Source organism: Anomaloglossus baeobatrachus, unplaced genomic scaffold, assembly GCF_048569485.1.
Source record: "Anomaloglossus baeobatrachus isolate aAnoBae1 unplaced genomic scaffold, aAnoBae1.hap1 Scaffold_3801, whole genome shotgun sequence".
NCBI classification, from domain to species: domain Eukaryota; kingdom Metazoa; phylum Chordata; class Amphibia; order Anura; family Aromobatidae; genus Anomaloglossus; species Anomaloglossus baeobatrachus.
Window position 1 is genome coordinate 25,334 of NW_027443145.1, and position 16,997 is coordinate 42,330.

At 46.8% G+C, this 16,997-nt stretch overlaps 9 non-coding genes and 1 pseudogene across 9 annotated transcripts; all 10 read right to left on the reverse strand.

Moving 5' to 3' along the window:
• Window positions 1-1,771: 1,771 nt before the first annotated feature.
• LOC142274844 (U2 spliceosomal RNA) lies at window positions 1,772-1,962 on the reverse strand. The gene has a single exon (XR_012739079.1). It is a non-coding gene; the product is annotated as a U2 spliceosomal RNA (small nuclear RNA).
• Window positions 1,963-3,349: 1,387 nt separating this feature from the next.
• On the reverse strand, window positions 3,350-3,540 carry LOC142274845 (U2 spliceosomal RNA). The gene has a single exon (XR_012739080.1). It is a non-coding gene; the product is annotated as a U2 spliceosomal RNA (small nuclear RNA).
• A 1,387-nt stretch (window positions 3,541-4,927) lies between these two features.
• On the reverse strand, window positions 4,928-5,118 carry LOC142274846 (U2 spliceosomal RNA). Its single transcript, XR_012739081.1, has one exon. It is a non-coding gene; the product is annotated as a U2 spliceosomal RNA (small nuclear RNA).
• A 1,387-nt stretch (window positions 5,119-6,505) lies between these two features.
• LOC142274848 (U2 spliceosomal RNA) lies at window positions 6,506-6,696 on the reverse strand. The gene has a single exon (XR_012739083.1). It is a non-coding gene; the product is annotated as a U2 spliceosomal RNA (small nuclear RNA).
• A 1,387-nt stretch (window positions 6,697-8,083) lies between these two features.
• LOC142274849 (U2 spliceosomal RNA) lies at window positions 8,084-8,274 on the reverse strand. Its single transcript, XR_012739084.1, has one exon. It is a non-coding gene; the product is annotated as a U2 spliceosomal RNA (small nuclear RNA).
• A 1,387-nt stretch (window positions 8,275-9,661) lies between these two features.
• Window positions 9,662-9,852, reverse strand: LOC142274850 (U2 spliceosomal RNA). The gene has a single exon (XR_012739085.1). It is a non-coding gene; the product is annotated as a U2 spliceosomal RNA (small nuclear RNA).
• Window positions 9,853-11,239: 1,387 nt separating this feature from the next.
• On the reverse strand, window positions 11,240-11,430 carry LOC142274851 (U2 spliceosomal RNA). Its single transcript, XR_012739086.1, has one exon. It is a non-coding gene; the product is annotated as a U2 spliceosomal RNA (small nuclear RNA).
• Window positions 11,431-12,817: 1,387 nt separating this feature from the next.
• On the reverse strand, window positions 12,818-13,008 carry LOC142274853 (U2 spliceosomal RNA). Its single transcript, XR_012739087.1, has one exon. It is a non-coding gene; the product is annotated as a U2 spliceosomal RNA (small nuclear RNA).
• A 1,387-nt stretch (window positions 13,009-14,395) lies between these two features.
• On the reverse strand, window positions 14,396-14,586 carry LOC142274854 (U2 spliceosomal RNA). Its single transcript, XR_012739088.1, has one exon. It is a non-coding gene; the product is annotated as a U2 spliceosomal RNA (small nuclear RNA).
• Window positions 14,587-15,973: 1,387 nt separating this feature from the next.
• On the reverse strand, window positions 15,974-16,174 carry LOC142274862 (U2 spliceosomal RNA; annotated as a pseudogene).
• Between the last annotated feature and the right edge of the window lie 823 nt (window positions 16,175-16,997).

Here is a 16,997-nt window from a genome sequence, read left to right on the forward strand (position 1 = left end):
CGCCCAAGAGGTCTCGCAACAGACGGTTGTAGAACGCCTCTCCATTTCCACAACCAAAGTGGTCTTTCGGAACCTCGATTTTCACCGAGTTTTGAAGCTGGCCGGAGCCAGAAGTAAATTGCTGAATGCACGGCATTGTACCAGCAATAACTTGACAAAAAGCCTACCGTTTCTCACGGGCTCGGCCTTTCGCCGGGGGATCACCGCTCGTTGCCCGAGGACTAATCCGGCTCCCTAATAGCAGCAGGGGGGTGAAGTCCCACCGTGAGGTGAGACGATCCCCCCAGGCCAAGGAGCCGGGTACCTCGAGCACCTTCCAGCCAAAACCAAGCACAAAACCGTGAAGCTCTGCACCTGATCTCAGCCAAAAGGCCGAGAAGCGATAACCAGAATTGGTTTGGGCCTCGAGTGGCACCCTGGCCTATGCCGGACACATCTTAGGGAGAGAGAGCGAGAGGGAGACAAACCCACGCCTACACAAGACATTTTGTCACCCAAGCCAACCCTTGAAAAGGCTGCTTTGCAGAGCCAAAACAAGAAGAATGGTGCGTTTTGCAGCCGCCGCCCACTGCAATGAATCTGAATAACTCCTCCTTTAGGGCGCAAGCAACTCCCCTCCCCCTTGCAGTCTTTCCAATTCACGATACAAAAAGACGGACAGGACAGGTTGCCTGACTTTCCGTCACTGCCACCCTTTGCCATCCTTACCCGTAGAAAGCCCTTTCATCATCCCCAAACCCTAATCTTTTCCCTTTCCTTCCCAGCCCCCAAACCCTGCCCTCTGTACCTTTCTCACCACCCGCTTCCCTTCTCCTGTCATCCCCCTACCACCCGGGAAAAAAAGAGATTGCCCCCTCCTTCCACTAGCCCACCCTCCCACCCAAAGAACAACTTCTTCTGCGCAGCTTGTTTTCTAGGCAGCAGCGCTATTGTGATGTCATCGGGGGGCATTGTGACAAGCCGCCAGTGTTCCGTCTCTTCATGTTGTGCACAGTTCAAACGGAAAATACATCAACAGGCAGACTACAGAAAAGCTTACTATCAAAGGTTAGAGGGGGGCTTTCTCAGAGGGCTTTTTACAGTTTTTCTATTCCCAATTAGCCGTTTAAGTGTACTTATTGAAAGTAGTAATTCTTTCATAGGCCGCCCTTTCTTAGTATTTGACGTTCCTTATATTGCGGTATGAGGCTTCGCAGTAGGTTGCAAACATTCATCACCCATGACTGTCCCCAATTGAGCTCAGAAGCTCAATGTCTATCATGACCTCTCTTTTAGAATGTCCAAGAGCAAGCAAACTATTCCTCCAGGAGAGGGCGCCAACAGACTACTAAAGAGATCATCATTACTCAAAGAAAACCCCAAAAACCAATGCATGATAGGAATAAACAGGTAACTTTCTTTGGAGTGGAAGCGGAGAGATCGCACCAGATGCCAATTCTAGATGTTATCACACCTGTGGTCACTGCAGCAGCAGGTGAATCCACTTTGTCCAAAAGGGATCTATTCCATTCAATTGCAAATGATCTAGATAAGACAGAGAACTGCAGCACGGGGACATAGCCGAGTTGGTCAGGTTGAGTGGTGATGAGTTTGCTATTTGGATGAATAAAGAAAGTCAAAAGTGTGAAAGATAAAAAACAAAAGGAGGAAGTGTGAAAAGTGAATGGGCCAAATTGAGGTGCATATGAAGACGTATGCTTTCTTCCAATTCATTAAATCGGGCTAATATGAATCAGGTGAATTGAGTTCTGCTTTTGGAAACTGGGTTAAGAAGGGGTGCACCGTTCCTGGAGGTACTGCAATACCAGGTCAATGCGTGGAGTGGACAGAGCAAGCTCTTTTTCCATCTCCCTGTTCTAAAAATCCATTTAATATATGGTCCCCAGATAGGGGACGTATCAGATATTAAACTGATAAGAACAGATACTACACTTGATCTTAGCCAAAAGGCCGAGAAGCGATAACCAGAATTGGTTTGGGCCTCGAGTGGCACCCTGGCCTATGCCGGACACATCTTAGGGAGAGAGAGCGAGAGGGAGACAAACCCACGCCTACACAAGACATTTTGTCACCCAAGCCAACCCTTGAAAAGGCTGCTTTGCAGAGCCAAAACAAGAAGAATGGTGCGTTTTGCAGCCGCCGCCCACTGCAATGAATCTGAATAACTCCTCCTTTAGGGCGCAAGCAACTCCCCTCCCCCTTGCAGTCTTTCCAATTCACGATACAAAAAGACGGACAGGACAGGTTGCCTGACTTTCCGTCACTGCCACCCTTTGCCATCCTTACCCGTAGAAAGCCCTTTCATCATCCCCAAACCCTAATCTTTTCCCTTTCCTTCCCAGCCCCCAAACCCTGCCCTCTGTACCTTTCTCACCACCCGCTTCCCTTCTCCTGTCATCCCCCTACCACCCGGGAAAAAAAGAGATTGCCCCCTCCTTCCACTAGCCCACCCTCCCACCCAAAGAACAACTTCTTCTGCGCAGCTTGTTTTCTAGGCAGCAGCGCTATTGTGATGTCATCGGGGGGCATTGTGACAAGCCGCCAGTGTTCCGTCTCTTCATGTTGTGCACAGTTCAAACGGAAAATACATCAACAGGCAGACTACAGAAAAGCTTACTATCAAAGGTTAGAGGGGGGCTTTCTCAGAGGGCTTTTTACAGTTTTTCTATTCCCAATTAGCCGTTTAAGTGTACTTATTGAAAGTAGTAATTCTTTCATAGGCCGCCCTTTCTTAGTATTTGACGTTCCTTATATTGCGGTATGAGGCTTCGCAGTAGGTTGCAAACATTCATCACCCATGACTGTCCCCAATTGAGCTCAGAAGCTCAATGTCTATCATGACCTCTCTTTTAGAATGTCCAAGAGCAAGCAAACTATTCCTCCAGGAGAGGGCGCCAACAGACTACTAAAGAGATCATCATTACTCAAAGAAAACCCCAAAAACCAATGCATGATAGGAATAAACAGGTAACTTTCTTTGGAGTGGAAGCGGAGAGATCGCACCAGATGCCAATTCTAGATGTTATCACACCTGTGGTCACTGCAGCAGCAGGTGAATCCACTTTGTCCAAAAGGGATCTATTCCATTCAATTGCAAATGATCTAGATAAGACAGAGAACTGCAGCACGGGGACATAGCCGAGTTGGTCAGGTTGAGTGGTGATGAGTTTGCTATTTGGATGAATAAAGAAAGTCAAAAGTGTGAAAGATAAAAAACAAAAGGAGGAAGTGTGAAAAGTGAATGGGCCAAATTGAGGTGCATATGAAGACGTATGCTTTCTTCCAATTCATTAAATCGGGCTAATATGAATCAGGTGAATTGAGTTCTGCTTTTGGAAACTGGGTTAAGAAGGGGTGCACCGTTCCTGGAGGTACTGCAATACCAGGTCAATGCGTGGAGTGGACAGAGCAAGCTCTTTTTCCATCTCCCTGTTCTAAAAATCCATTTAATATATGGTCCCCAGATAGGGGACGTATCAGATATTAAACTGATAAGAACAGATACTACACTTGATCTTAGCCAAAAGGCCGAGAAGCGATAACCAGAATTGGTTTGGGCCTCGAGTGGCACCCTGGCCTATGCCGGACACATCTTAGGGAGAGAGAGCGAGAGGGAGACAAACCCACGCCTACACAAGACATTTTGTCACCCAAGCCAACCCTTGAAAAGGCTGCTTTGCAGAGCCAAAACAAGAAGAATGGTGCGTTTTGCAGCCGCCGCCCACTGCAATGAATCTGAATAACTCCTCCTTTAGGGCGCAAGCAACTCCCCTCCCCCTTGCAGTCTTTCCAATTCACGATACAAAAAGACGGACAGGACAGGTTGCCTGACTTTCCGTCACTGCCACCCTTTGCCATCCTTACCCGTAGAAAGCCCTTTCATCATCCCCAAACCCTAATCTTTTCCCTTTCCTTCCCAGCCCCCAAACCCTGCCCTCTGTACCTTTCTCACCACCCGCTTCCCTTCTCCTGTCATCCCCCTACCACCCGGGAAAAAAAGAGATTGCCCCCTCCTTCCACTAGCCCACCCTCCCACCCAAAGAACAACTTCTTCTGCGCAGCTTGTTTTCTAGGCAGCAGCGCTATTGTGATGTCATCGGGGGGCATTGTGACAAGCCGCCAGTGTTCCGTCTCTTCATGTTGTGCACAGTTCAAACGGAAAATACATCAACAGGCAGACTACAGAAAAGCTTACTATCAAAGGTTAGAGGGGGGCTTTCTCAGAGGGCTTTTTACAGTTTTTCTATTCCCAATTAGCCGTTTAAGTGTACTTATTGAAAGTAGTAATTCTTTCATAGGCCGCCCTTTCTTAGTATTTGACGTTCCTTATATTGCGGTATGAGGCTTCGCAGTAGGTTGCAAACATTCATCACCCATGACTGTCCCCAATTGAGCTCAGAAGCTCAATGTCTATCATGACCTCTCTTTTAGAATGTCCAAGAGCAAGCAAACTATTCCTCCAGGAGAGGGCGCCAACAGACTACTAAAGAGATCATCATTACTCAAAGAAAACCCCAAAAACCAATGCATGATAGGAATAAACAGGTAACTTTCTTTGGAGTGGAAGCGGAGAGATCGCACCAGATGCCAATTCTAGATGTTATCACACCTGTGGTCACTGCAGCAGCAGGTGAATCCACTTTGTCCAAAAGGGATCTATTCCATTCAATTGCAAATGATCTAGATAAGACAGAGAACTGCAGCACGGGGACATAGCCGAGTTGGTCAGGTTGAGTGGTGATGAGTTTGCTATTTGGATGAATAAAGAAAGTCAAAAGTGTGAAAGATAAAAAACAAAAGGAGGAAGTGTGAAAAGTGAATGGGCCAAATTGAGGTGCATATGAAGACGTATGCTTTCTTCCAATTCATTAAATCGGGCTAATATGAATCAGGTGAATTGAGTTCTGCTTTTGGAAACTGGGTTAAGAAGGGGTGCACCGTTCCTGGAGGTACTGCAATACCAGGTCAATGCGTGGAGTGGACAGAGCAAGCTCTTTTTCCATCTCCCTGTTCTAAAAATCCATTTAATATATGGTCCCCAGATAGGGGACGTATCAGATATTAAACTGATAAGAACAGATACTACACTTGATCTTAGCCAAAAGGCCGAGAAGCGATAACCAGAATTGGTTTGGGCCTCGAGTGGCACCCTGGCCTATGCCGGACACATCTTAGGGAGAGAGAGCGAGAGGGAGACAAACCCACGCCTACACAAGACATTTTGTCACCCAAGCCAACCCTTGAAAAGGCTGCTTTGCAGAGCCAAAACAAGAAGAATGGTGCGTTTTGCAGCCGCCGCCCACTGCAATGAATCTGAATAACTCCTCCTTTAGGGCGCAAGCAACTCCCCTCCCCCTTGCAGTCTTTCCAATTCACGATACAAAAAGACGGACAGGACAGGTTGCCTGACTTTCCGTCACTGCCACCCTTTGCCATCCTTACCCGTAGAAAGCCCTTTCATCATCCCCAAACCCTAATCTTTTCCCTTTCCTTCCCAGCCCCCAAACCCTGCCCTCTGTACCTTTCTCACCACCCGCTTCCCTTCTCCTGTCATCCCCCTACCACCCGGGAAAAAAAGAGATTGCCCCCTCCTTCCACTAGCCCACCCTCCCACCCAAAGAACAACTTCTTCTGCGCAGCTTGTTTTCTAGGCAGCAGCGCTATTGTGATGTCATCGGGGGGCATTGTGACAAGCCGCCAGTGTTCCGTCTCTTCATGTTGTGCACAGTTCAAACGGAAAATACATCAACAGGCAGACTACAGAAAAGCTTACTATCAAAGGTTAGAGGGGGGCTTTCTCAGAGGGCTTTTTACAGTTTTTCTATTCCCAATTAGCCGTTTAAGTGTACTTATTGAAAGTAGTAATTCTTTCATAGGCCGCCCTTTCTTAGTATTTGACGTTCCTTATATTGCGGTATGAGGCTTCGCAGTAGGTTGCAAACATTCATCACCCATGACTGTCCCCAATTGAGCTCAGAAGCTCAATGTCTATCATGACCTCTCTTTTAGAATGTCCAAGAGCAAGCAAACTATTCCTCCAGGAGAGGGCGCCAACAGACTACTAAAGAGATCATCATTACTCAAAGAAAACCCCAAAAACCAATGCATGATAGGAATAAACAGGTAACTTTCTTTGGAGTGGAAGCGGAGAGATCGCACCAGATGCCAATTCTAGATGTTATCACACCTGTGGTCACTGCAGCAGCAGGTGAATCCACTTTGTCCAAAAGGGATCTATTCCATTCAATTGCAAATGATCTAGATAAGACAGAGAACTGCAGCACGGGGACATAGCCGAGTTGGTCAGGTTGAGTGGTGATGAGTTTGCTATTTGGATGAATAAAGAAAGTCAAAAGTGTGAAAGATAAAAAACAAAAGGAGGAAGTGTGAAAAGTGAATGGGCCAAATTGAGGTGCATATGAAGACGTATGCTTTCTTCCAATTCATTAAATCGGGCTAATATGAATCAGGTGAATTGAGTTCTGCTTTTGGAAACTGGGTTAAGAAGGGGTGCACCGTTCCTGGAGGTACTGCAATACCAGGTCAATGCGTGGAGTGGACAGAGCAAGCTCTTTTTCCATCTCCCTGTTCTAAAAATCCATTTAATATATGGTCCCCAGATAGGGGACGTATCAGATATTAAACTGATAAGAACAGATACTACACTTGATCTTAGCCAAAAGGCCGAGAAGCGATAACCAGAATTGGTTTGGGCCTCGAGTGGCACCCTGGCCTATGCCGGACACATCTTAGGGAGAGAGAGCGAGAGGGAGACAAACCCACGCCTACACAAGACATTTTGTCACCCAAGCCAACCCTTGAAAAGGCTGCTTTGCAGAGCCAAAACAAGAAGAATGGTGCGTTTTGCAGCCGCCGCCCACTGCAATGAATCTGAATAACTCCTCCTTTAGGGCGCAAGCAACTCCCCTCCCCCTTGCAGTCTTTCCAATTCACGATACAAAAAGACGGACAGGACAGGTTGCCTGACTTTCCGTCACTGCCACCCTTTGCCATCCTTACCCGTAGAAAGCCCTTTCATCATCCCCAAACCCTAATCTTTTCCCTTTCCTTCCCAGCCCCCAAACCCTGCCCTCTGTACCTTTCTCACCACCCGCTTCCCTTCTCCTGTCATCCCCCTACCACCCGGGAAAAAAAGAGATTGCCCCCTCCTTCCACTAGCCCACCCTCCCACCCAAAGAACAACTTCTTCTGCGCAGCTTGTTTTCTAGGCAGCAGCGCTATTGTGATGTCATCGGGGGGCATTGTGACAAGCTGCCAGTGTTCCGTCTCTTCATGTTGTGCACAGTTCAAACGGAAAATACATCAACAGGCAGACTACAGAAAAGCTTACTATCAAAGGTTAGAGGGGGGCTTTCTCAGAGGGCTTTTTACAGTTTTTCTATTCCCAATTAGCCGTTTAAGTGTACTTATTGAAAGTAGTAATTCTTTCATAGGCCGCCCTTTCTTAGTATTTGACGTTCCTTATATTGCGGTATGAGGCTTCGCAGTAGGTTGCAAACATTCATCACCCATGACTGTCCCCAATTGAGCTCAGAAGCTCAATGTCTATCATGACCTCTCTTTTAGAATGTCCAAGAGCAAGCAAACTATTCCTCCAGGAGAGGGCGCCAACAGACTACTAAAGAGATCATCATTACTCAAAGAAAACCCCAAAAACCAATGCATGATAGGAATAAACAGGTAACTTTCTTTGGAGTGGAAGCGGAGAGATCGCACCAGATGCCAATTCTAGATGTTATCACACCTGTGGTCACTGCAGCAGCAGGTGAATCCACTTTGTCCAAAAGGGATCTATTCCATTCAATTGCAAATGATCTAGATAAGACAGAGAACTGCAGCACGGGGACATAGCCGAGTTGGTCAGGTTGAGTGGTGATGAGTTTGCTATTTGGATGAATAAAGAAAGTCAAAAGTGTGAAAGATAAAAAACAAAAGGAGGAAGTGTGAAAAGTGAATGGGCCAAATTGAGGTGCATATGAAGACGTATGCTTTCTTCCAATTCATTAAATCGGGCTAATATGAATCAGGTGAATTGAGTTCTGCTTTTGGAAACTGGGTTAAGAAGGGGTGCACCGTTCCTGGAGGTACTGCAATACCAGGTCAATGCGTGGAGTGGACAGAGCAAGCTCTTTTTCCATCTCCCTGTTCTAAAAATCCATTTAATATATGGTCCCCAGATAGGGGACGTATCAGATATTAAACTGATAAGAACAGATACTACACTTGATCTTAGCCAAAAGGCCGAGAAGCGATAACCAGAATTGGTTTGGGCCTCGAGTGGCACCCTGGCCTATGCCGGACACATCTTAGGGAGAGAGAGCGAGAGGGAGACAAACCCACGCCTACACAAGACATTTTGTCACCCAAGCCAACCCTTGAAAAGGCTGCTTTGCAGAGCCAAAACAAGAAGAATGGTGCGTTTTGCAGCCGCCGCCCACTGCAATGAATCTGAATAACTCCTCCTTTAGGGCGCAAGCAACTCCCCTCCCCCTTGCAGTCTTTCCAATTCACGATACAAAAAGACGGACAGGACAGGTTGCCTGACTTTCCGTCACTGCCACCCTTTGCCATCCTTACCCGTAGAAAGCCCTTTCATCATCCCCAAACCCTAATCTTTTCCCTTTCCTTCCCAGCCCCCAAACCCTGCCCTCTGTACCTTTCTCACCACCCGCTTCCCTTCTCCTGTCATCCCCCTACCACCCGGGAAAAAAAGAGATTGCCCCCTCCTTCCACTAGCCCACCCTCCCACCCAAAGAACAACTTCTTCTGCGCAGCTTGTTTTCTAGGCAGCAGCGCTATTGTGATGTCATCGGGGGGCATTGTGACAAGCCGCCAGTGTTCCGTCTCTTCATGTTGTGCACAGTTCAAACGGAAAATACATCAACAGGCAGACTACAGAAAAGCTTACTATCAAAGGTTAGAGGGGGGCTTTCTCAGAGGGCTTTTTACAGTTTTTCTATTCCCAATTAGCCGTTTAAGTGTACTTATTGAAAGTAGTAATTCTTTCATAGGCCGCCCTTTCTTAGTATTTGACGTTCCTTATATTGCGGTATGAGGCTTCGCAGTAGGTTGCAAACATTCATCACCCATGACTGTCCCCAATTGAGCTCAGAAGCTCAATGTCTATCATGACCTCTCTTTTAGAATGTCCAAGAGCAAGCAAACTATTCCTCCAGGAGAGGGCGCCAACAGACTACTAAAGAGATCATCATTACTCAAAGAAAACCCCAAAAACCAATGCATGATAGGAATAAACAGGTAACTTTCTTTGGAGTGGAAGCGGAGAGATCGCACCAGATGCCAATTCTAGATGTTATCACACCTGTGGTCACTGCAGCAGCAGGTGAATCCACTTTGTCCAAAAGGGATCTATTCCATTCAATTGCAAATGATCTAGATAAGACAGAGAACTGCAGCACGGGGACATAGCCGAGTTGGTCAGGTTGAGTGGTGATGAGTTTGCTATTTGGATGAATAAAGAAAGTCAAAAGTGTGAAAGATAAAAAACAAAAGGAGGAAGTGTGAAAAGTGAATGGGCCAAATTGAGGTGCATATGAAGACGTATGCTTTCTTCCAATTCATTAAATCGGGCTAATATGAATCAGGTGAATTGAGTTCTGCTTTTGGAAACTGGGTTAAGAAGGGGTGCACCGTTCCTGGAGGTACTGCAATACCAGGTCAATGCGTGGAGTGGACAGAGCAAGCTCTTTTTCCATCTCCCTGTTCTAAAAATCCATTTAATATATGGTCCCCAGATAGGGGACGTATCAGATATTAAACTGATAAGAACAGATACTACACTTGATCTTAGCCAAAAGGCCGAGAAGCGATAACCAGAATTGGTTTGGGCCTCGAGTGGCACCCTGGCCTATGCCGGACACATCTTAGGGAGAGAGAGCGAGAGGGAGACAAACCCACGCCTACACAAGACATTTTGTCACCCAAGCCAACCCTTGAAAAGGCTGCTTTGCAGAGCCAAAACAAGAAGAATGGTGCGTTTTGCAGCCGCCGCCCACTGCAATGAATCTGAATAACTCCTCCTTTAGGGCGCAAGCAACTCCCCTCCCCCTTGCAGTCTTTCCAATTCACGATACAAAAAGACGGACAGGACAGGTTGCCTGACTTTCCGTCACTGCCACCCTTTGCCATCCTTACCCGTAGAAAGCCCTTTCATCATCCCCAAACCCTAATCTTTTCCCTTTCCTTCCCAGCCCCCAAACCCTGCCCTCTGTACCTTTCTCACCACCCGCTTCCCTTCTCCTGTCATCCCCCTACCACCCGGGAAAAAAAGAGATTGCCCCCTCCTTCCACTAGCCCACCCTCCCACCCAAAGAACAACTTCTTCTGCGCAGCTTGTTTTCTAGGCAGCAGCGCTATTGTGATGTCATCGGGGGGCATTGTGACAAGCCGCCAGTGTTCCGTCTCTTCATGTTGTGCACAGTTCAAACGGAAAATACATCAACAGGCAGACTACAGAAAAGCTTACTATCAAAGGTTAGAGGGGGGCTTTCTCAGAGGGCTTTTTACAGTTTTTCTATTCCCAATTAGCCGTTTAAGTGTACTTATTGAAAGTAGTAATTCTTTCATAGGCCGCCCTTTCTTAGTATTTGACGTTCCTTATATTGCGGTATGAGGCTTCGCAGTAGGTTGCAAACATTCATCACCCATGACTGTCCCCAATTGAGCTCAGAAGCTCAATGTCTATCATGACCTCTCTTTTAGAATGTCCAAGAGCAAGCAAACTATTCCTCCAGGAGAGGGCGCCAACAGACTACTAAAGAGATCATCATTACTCAAAGAAAACCCCAAAAACCAATGCATGATAGGAATAAACAGGTAACTTTCTTTGGAGTGGAAGCGGAGAGATCGCACCAGATGCCAATTCTAGATGTTATCACACCTGTGGTCACTGCAGCAGCAGGTGAATCCACTTTGTCCAAAAGGGATCTATTCCATTCAATTGCAAATGATCTAGATAAGACAGAGAACTGCAGCACGGGGACATAGCCGAGTTGGTCAGGTTGAGTGGTGATGAGTTTGCTATTTGGATGAATAAAGAAAGTCAAAAGTGTGAAAGATAAAAAACAAAAGGAGGAAGTGTGAAAAGTGAATGGGCCAAATTGAGGTGCATATGAAGACGTATGCTTTCTTCCAATTCATTAAATCGGGCTAATATGAATCAGGTGAATTGAGTTCTGCTTTTGGAAACTGGGTTAAGAAGGGGTGCACCGTTCCTGGAGGTACTGCAATACCAGGTCAATGCGTGGAGTGGACAGAGCAAGCTCTTTTTCCATCTCCCTGTTCTAAAAATCCATTTAATATATGGTCCCCAGATAGGGGACGTATCAGATATTAAACTGATAAGAACAGATACTACACTTGATCTTAGCCAAAAGGCCGAGAAGCGATAACCAGAATTGGTTTGGGCCTCGAGTGGCACCCTGGCCTATGCCGGACACATCTTAGGGAGAGAGAGCGAGAGGGAGACAAACCCACGCCTACACAAGACATTTTGTCACCCAAGCCAACCCTTGAAAAGGCTGCTTTGCAGAGCCAAAACAAGAAGAATGGTGCGTTTTGCAGCCGCCGCCCACTGCAATGAATCTGAATAACTCCTCCTTTAGGGCGCAAGCAACTCCCCTCCCCCTTGCAGTCTTTCCAATTCACGATACAAAAAGACGGACAGGACAGGTTGCCTGACTTTCCGTCACTGCCACCCTTTGCCATCCTTACCCGTAGAAAGCCCTTTCATCATCCCCAAACCCTAATCTTTTCCCTTTCCTTCCCAGCCCCCAAACCCTGCCCTCTGTACCTTTCTCACCACCCGCTTCCCTTCTCCTGTCATCCCCCTACCACCCGGGAAAAAAAGAGATTGCCCCCTCCTTCCACTAGCCCACCCTCCCACCCAAAGAACAACTTCTTCTGCGCAGCTTGTTTTCTAGGCAGCAGCGCTATTGTGATGTCATCGGGGGGCATTGTGACAAGCCGCCAGTGTTCCGTCTCTTCATGTTGTGCACAGTTCAAACGGAAAATACATCAACAGGCAGACTACAGAAAAGCTTACTATCAAAGGTTAGAGGGGGGCTTTCTCAGAGGGCTTTTTACAGTTTTTCTATTCCCAATTAGCCGTTTAAGTGTACTTATTGAAAGTAGTAATTCTTTCATAGGCCGCCCTTTCTTAGTATTTGACGTTCCTTATATTGCGGTATGAGGCTTCGCAGTAGGTTGCAAACATTCATCACCCATGACTGTCCCCAATTGAGCTCAGAAGCTCAATGTCTATCATGACCTCTCTTTTAGAATGTCCAAGAGCAAGCAAACTATTCCTCCAGGAGAGGGCGCCAACAGACTACTAAAGAGATCATCATTACTCAAAGAAAACCCCAAAAACCAATGCATGATAGGAATAAACAGGTAACTTTCTTTGGAGTGGAAGCGGAGAGATCGCACCAGATGCCAATTCTAGATGTTATCACACCTGTGGTCACTGCAGCAGCAGGTGAATCCACTTTGTCCAAAAGGGATCTATTCCATTCAATTGCAAATGATCTAGATAAGACAGAGAACTGCAGCACGGGGACATAGCCGAGTTGGTCAGGTTGAGTGGTGATGAGTTTGCTATTTGGATGAATAAAGAAAGTCAAAAGTGTGAAAGATAAAAAACAAAAGGAGGAAGTGTGAAAAGTGAATGGGCCAAATTGAGGTGCATATGAAGACGTATGCTTTCTTCCAATTCATTAAATCGGGCTAATATGAATCAGGTGAATTGAGTTCTGCTTTTGGAAACTGGGTTAAGAAGGGGTGCACCGTTCCTGGAGGTACTGCAATACCAGGTCAATGCGTGGAGTGGACAGAGCAAGCTCTTTTTCCATCTCCCTGTTCTAAAAATCCATTTAATATATGGTCCCCAGATAGGGGACGTATCAGATATTAAACTGATAAGAACAGATACTACACTTGATCTTAGCCAAAAGGCCGAGAAGCGATAACCAGAATTGGTTTGGGCCTCGAGTGGCACCCTGGCCTATGCCGGACACATCTTAGGGAGAGAGAGCGAGAGGGAGACAAACCCACGCCTACACAAGACATTTTGTCACCCAAGCCAACCCTTGAAAAGGCTGCTTTGCAGAGCCAAAACAAGAAGAATGGTGCGTTTTGCAGCCGCCGCCCACTGCAATGAATCTGAATAACTCCTCCTTTAGGGCGCAAGCAACTCCCCTCCCCCTTGCAGTCTTTCCAATTCACGATACAAAAAGACGGACAGGACAGGTTGCCTGACTTTCCGTCACTGCCACCCTTTGCCATCCTTACCCGTAGAAAGCCCTTTCATCATCCCCAAACCCTAATCTTTTCCCTTTCCTTCCCAGCCCCCAAACCCTGCCCTCTGTACCTTTCTCACCACCCGCTTCCCTTCTCCTGTCATCCCCCTACCACCCGGGAAAAAAAGAGATTGCCCCCTCCTTCCACTAGCCCACCCTCCCACCCAAAGAACAACTTCTTCTGCGCAGCTTGTTTTCTAGGCAGCAGCGCTATTGTGATGTCATCGGGGGGCATTGTGACAAGCCGCCAGTGTTCCGTCTCTTCATGTTGTGCACAGTTCAAACGGAAAATACATCAACAGGCAGACTACAGAAAAGCTTACTATCAAAGGTTAGAGGGGGGCTTTCTCAGAGGGCTTTTTACAGTTTTTCTATTCCCAATTAGCCGTTTAAGTGTACTTATTGAAAGTAGTAATTCTTTCATAGGCCGCCCTTTCTTAGTATTTGACGTTCCTTATATTGCGGTATGAGGCTTCGCAGTAGGTTGCAAACATTCATCACCCATGACTGTCCCCAATTGAGCTCAGAAGCTCAATGTCTATCATGACCTCTCTTTTAGAATGTCCAAGAGCAAGCAAACTATTCCTCCAGGAGAGGGCGCCAACAGACTACTAAAGAGATCATCATTACTCAAAGAAAACCCCAAAAACCAATGCATGATAGGAATAAACAGGTAACTTTCTTTGGAGTGGAAGCGGAGAGATCGCACCAGATGCCAATTCTAGATGTTATCACACCTGTGGTCACTGCAGCAGCAGGTGAATCCACTTTGTCCAAAAGGGATCTATTCCATTCAATTGCAAATGATCTAGATAAGACAGAGAACTGCAGCACGGGGACATAGCCGAGTTGGTCAGGTTGAGTGGTGATGAGTTTGCTATTTGGATGAATAAAGAAAGTCAAAAGTGTGAAAGATAAAAAACAAAAGGAGGAAGTGTGAAAAGTGAATGGGCCAAATTGAGGTGCATATGAAGACGTATGCTTTCTTCCAATTCATTAAATCGGGCTAATATGAATCAGGTGAATTGAGTTCTGCTTTTGGAAACTGGGTTAAGAAGGGGTGCACCGTTCCTGGAGGTACTGCAATACCAGGTCAATGCGTGGAGTGGACAGAGCAAGCTCTTTTTCCATCTCCCTGTTCTAAAAATCCATTTAATATATGGTCCCCAGATAGGGGACGTATCAGATATTAAACTGATAAGAACAGATACTACACTTGATCTTAGCCAAAAGGCCGAGAAGCGATAACCAGAATTGGTTTGGGCCTCGAGTGGCACCCTGGCCTATGCCGGACACATCTTAGGGAGAGAGAGCGAGAGGGAGACAAACCCACGCCTACACAAGACATTTTGTCACCCAAGCCAACCCTTGAAAAGGCTGCTTTGCAGAGCCAAAACAAGAAGAATGGTGCGTTTTGCAGCCGCCGCCCACTGCAATGAATCTGAATAACTCCTCCTTTAGGGCGCAAGCAACTCCCCTCCCCCTTGCAGTCTTTCCAATTCACGATACAAAAAGACGGACAGGACAGGTTGCCTGACTTTCCGTCACTGCCACCCTTTGCCATCCTTACCCGTAGAAAGCCCTTTCATCATCCCCAAACCCTAATCTTTTCCCTTTCCTTCCCAGCCCCCAAACCCTGCCCTCTGTACCTTTCTCACCACCCGCTTCCCTTCTCCTGTCATCCCCCTACCACCCGGGAAAAAAAGAGATTGCCCCCTCCTTCCACTAGCCCACCCTCCCACCCAAAGAACAACTTCTTCTGCGCAGCTTGTTTTCTAGGCAGCAGCGCTATTGTGATGTCATCGGGGGGCATTGTGACAAGCCGCCAGTGTTCCGTCTCTTCATGTTGTGCACAGTTCAAACGGAAAATACATCAACAGGCAGACTACAGAAAAGCTTACTATCAAAGGTTAGAGGGGGGCTTTCTCAGAGGGCTTTTTACAGTTTTTCTATTCCCAATTAGCCGTTTAAGTGTACTTATTGAAAGTAGTAATTCTTTCATAGGCCGCCCTTTCTTAGTATTTGACGTTCCTTATATTGCGGTATGAGGCTTCGCAGTAGGTTGCAAACATTCATCACCCATGACTGTCCCCAATTGAGCTCAGAAGCTCAATGTCTATCATGACCTCTCTTTTAGAATGTCCAAGAGCAAGCAAACTATTCCTCCAGGAGAGGGCGCCAACAGACTACTAAAGAGATCATCATTACTCAAAGAAAACCCCAAAAACCAATGCATGATAGGAATAAACAGGTAACTTTCTTTGGAGTGGAAGCGGAGAGATCGCACCAGATGCCAATTCTAGATGTTATCACACCTGTGGTCACTGCAGCAGCAGGTGAATCCACTTTGTCCAAAAGGGATCTATTCCATTCAATTGCAAATGATCTAGATAAGACAGAGAACTGCAGCACGGGGACATAGCCGAGTTGGTCAGGTTGAGTGGTGATGAGTTTGCTATTTGGATGAATAAAGAAAGTCAAAAGTGTGAAAGATAAAAAACAAAAGGAGGAAGTGTGAAAAGTGAATGGGCCAAATTGAGGTGCATATGAAGACGTATGCTTTCTTCCAATTCATTAAATCGGGCTAATATGAATCAGGTGAATTGAGTTCTGCTTTTGGAAACTGGGTTAAGAAGGGGTGCACCGTTCCTGGAGGTACTGCAATACCAGGTCAATGCGTGGAGTGGACAGAGCAAGCTCTTTTTCCATCTCCCTGTTCTAAAAATCCATTTAATATATGGTCCCCAGATAGGGGACGTATCAGATATTAAACTGATAAGAACAGATTGATTTAACAGCATCTTTATTATCCTGCACTACTCACAAATAGGTAACAAACCGTGTATAGTGCCGCAGCCCCGTACACACAGAAATATACAATCCTTCTTACATAGCCATAGAGTACGACGCACTAAACTATACATCACGCTCCTATGCTTATCCATAACACTCAAGCTGAAAGAAAAAGTTAGACAATAAATAACGACGAACCGGCGATTGGGGGATGGGGGTAGGGGAAAAGGGGGATAGGGTGGGGAAATCACAGGCCCGAAGCTTTATTGAAAGACGCACATAACGGGAAAAGGAGGGAGGGGGCATGGAAGAGGTCTAAACCTCCTCCTCGGCGCTGTCGTCCGGACTGTCCATGATGGAATAGTCTCTGAGCAGGCTGTGGATCAGCCTGCGGCAATCCTGGATAGACATCCTCTCCCTCTTCAAGATGAGCCGGTTCCTGGCGACCCAAATAGCGTCCTTAAAGCAGTTCATAAGGCGCCAAGCCTCCTGGATGGCTCCAACGGTGTGAGTCCCAGGGAAGAGTCCATAAAGTACGGAATGGTACGATAGGCTCCCTCTGGGGACGGAGTTCCTCAGGTCATCCTCCAGGGCAACCAACAGGCGCTGTGCGAAACGGCAGTCCCAAAAGGCATGCAGCGATGTTTCCTCCACGAAGGGGCACCTTGGGCAGTACCGGGTTTTGCACAGGTTCCGGGCATGCATGAATGACCGGACGGGCAGTCCGCCCTGTATCGCCATCCATGACAAGTCCTTGTGCCCGTTGGTCAATCCAGCCGATGACACGTTTGTCCAAACAGTCTCCAGTGTGTCGTGATGAAGTCCTGGAATGTTCTCCATTTCGTCCTTGGCTCTGATGAGTTT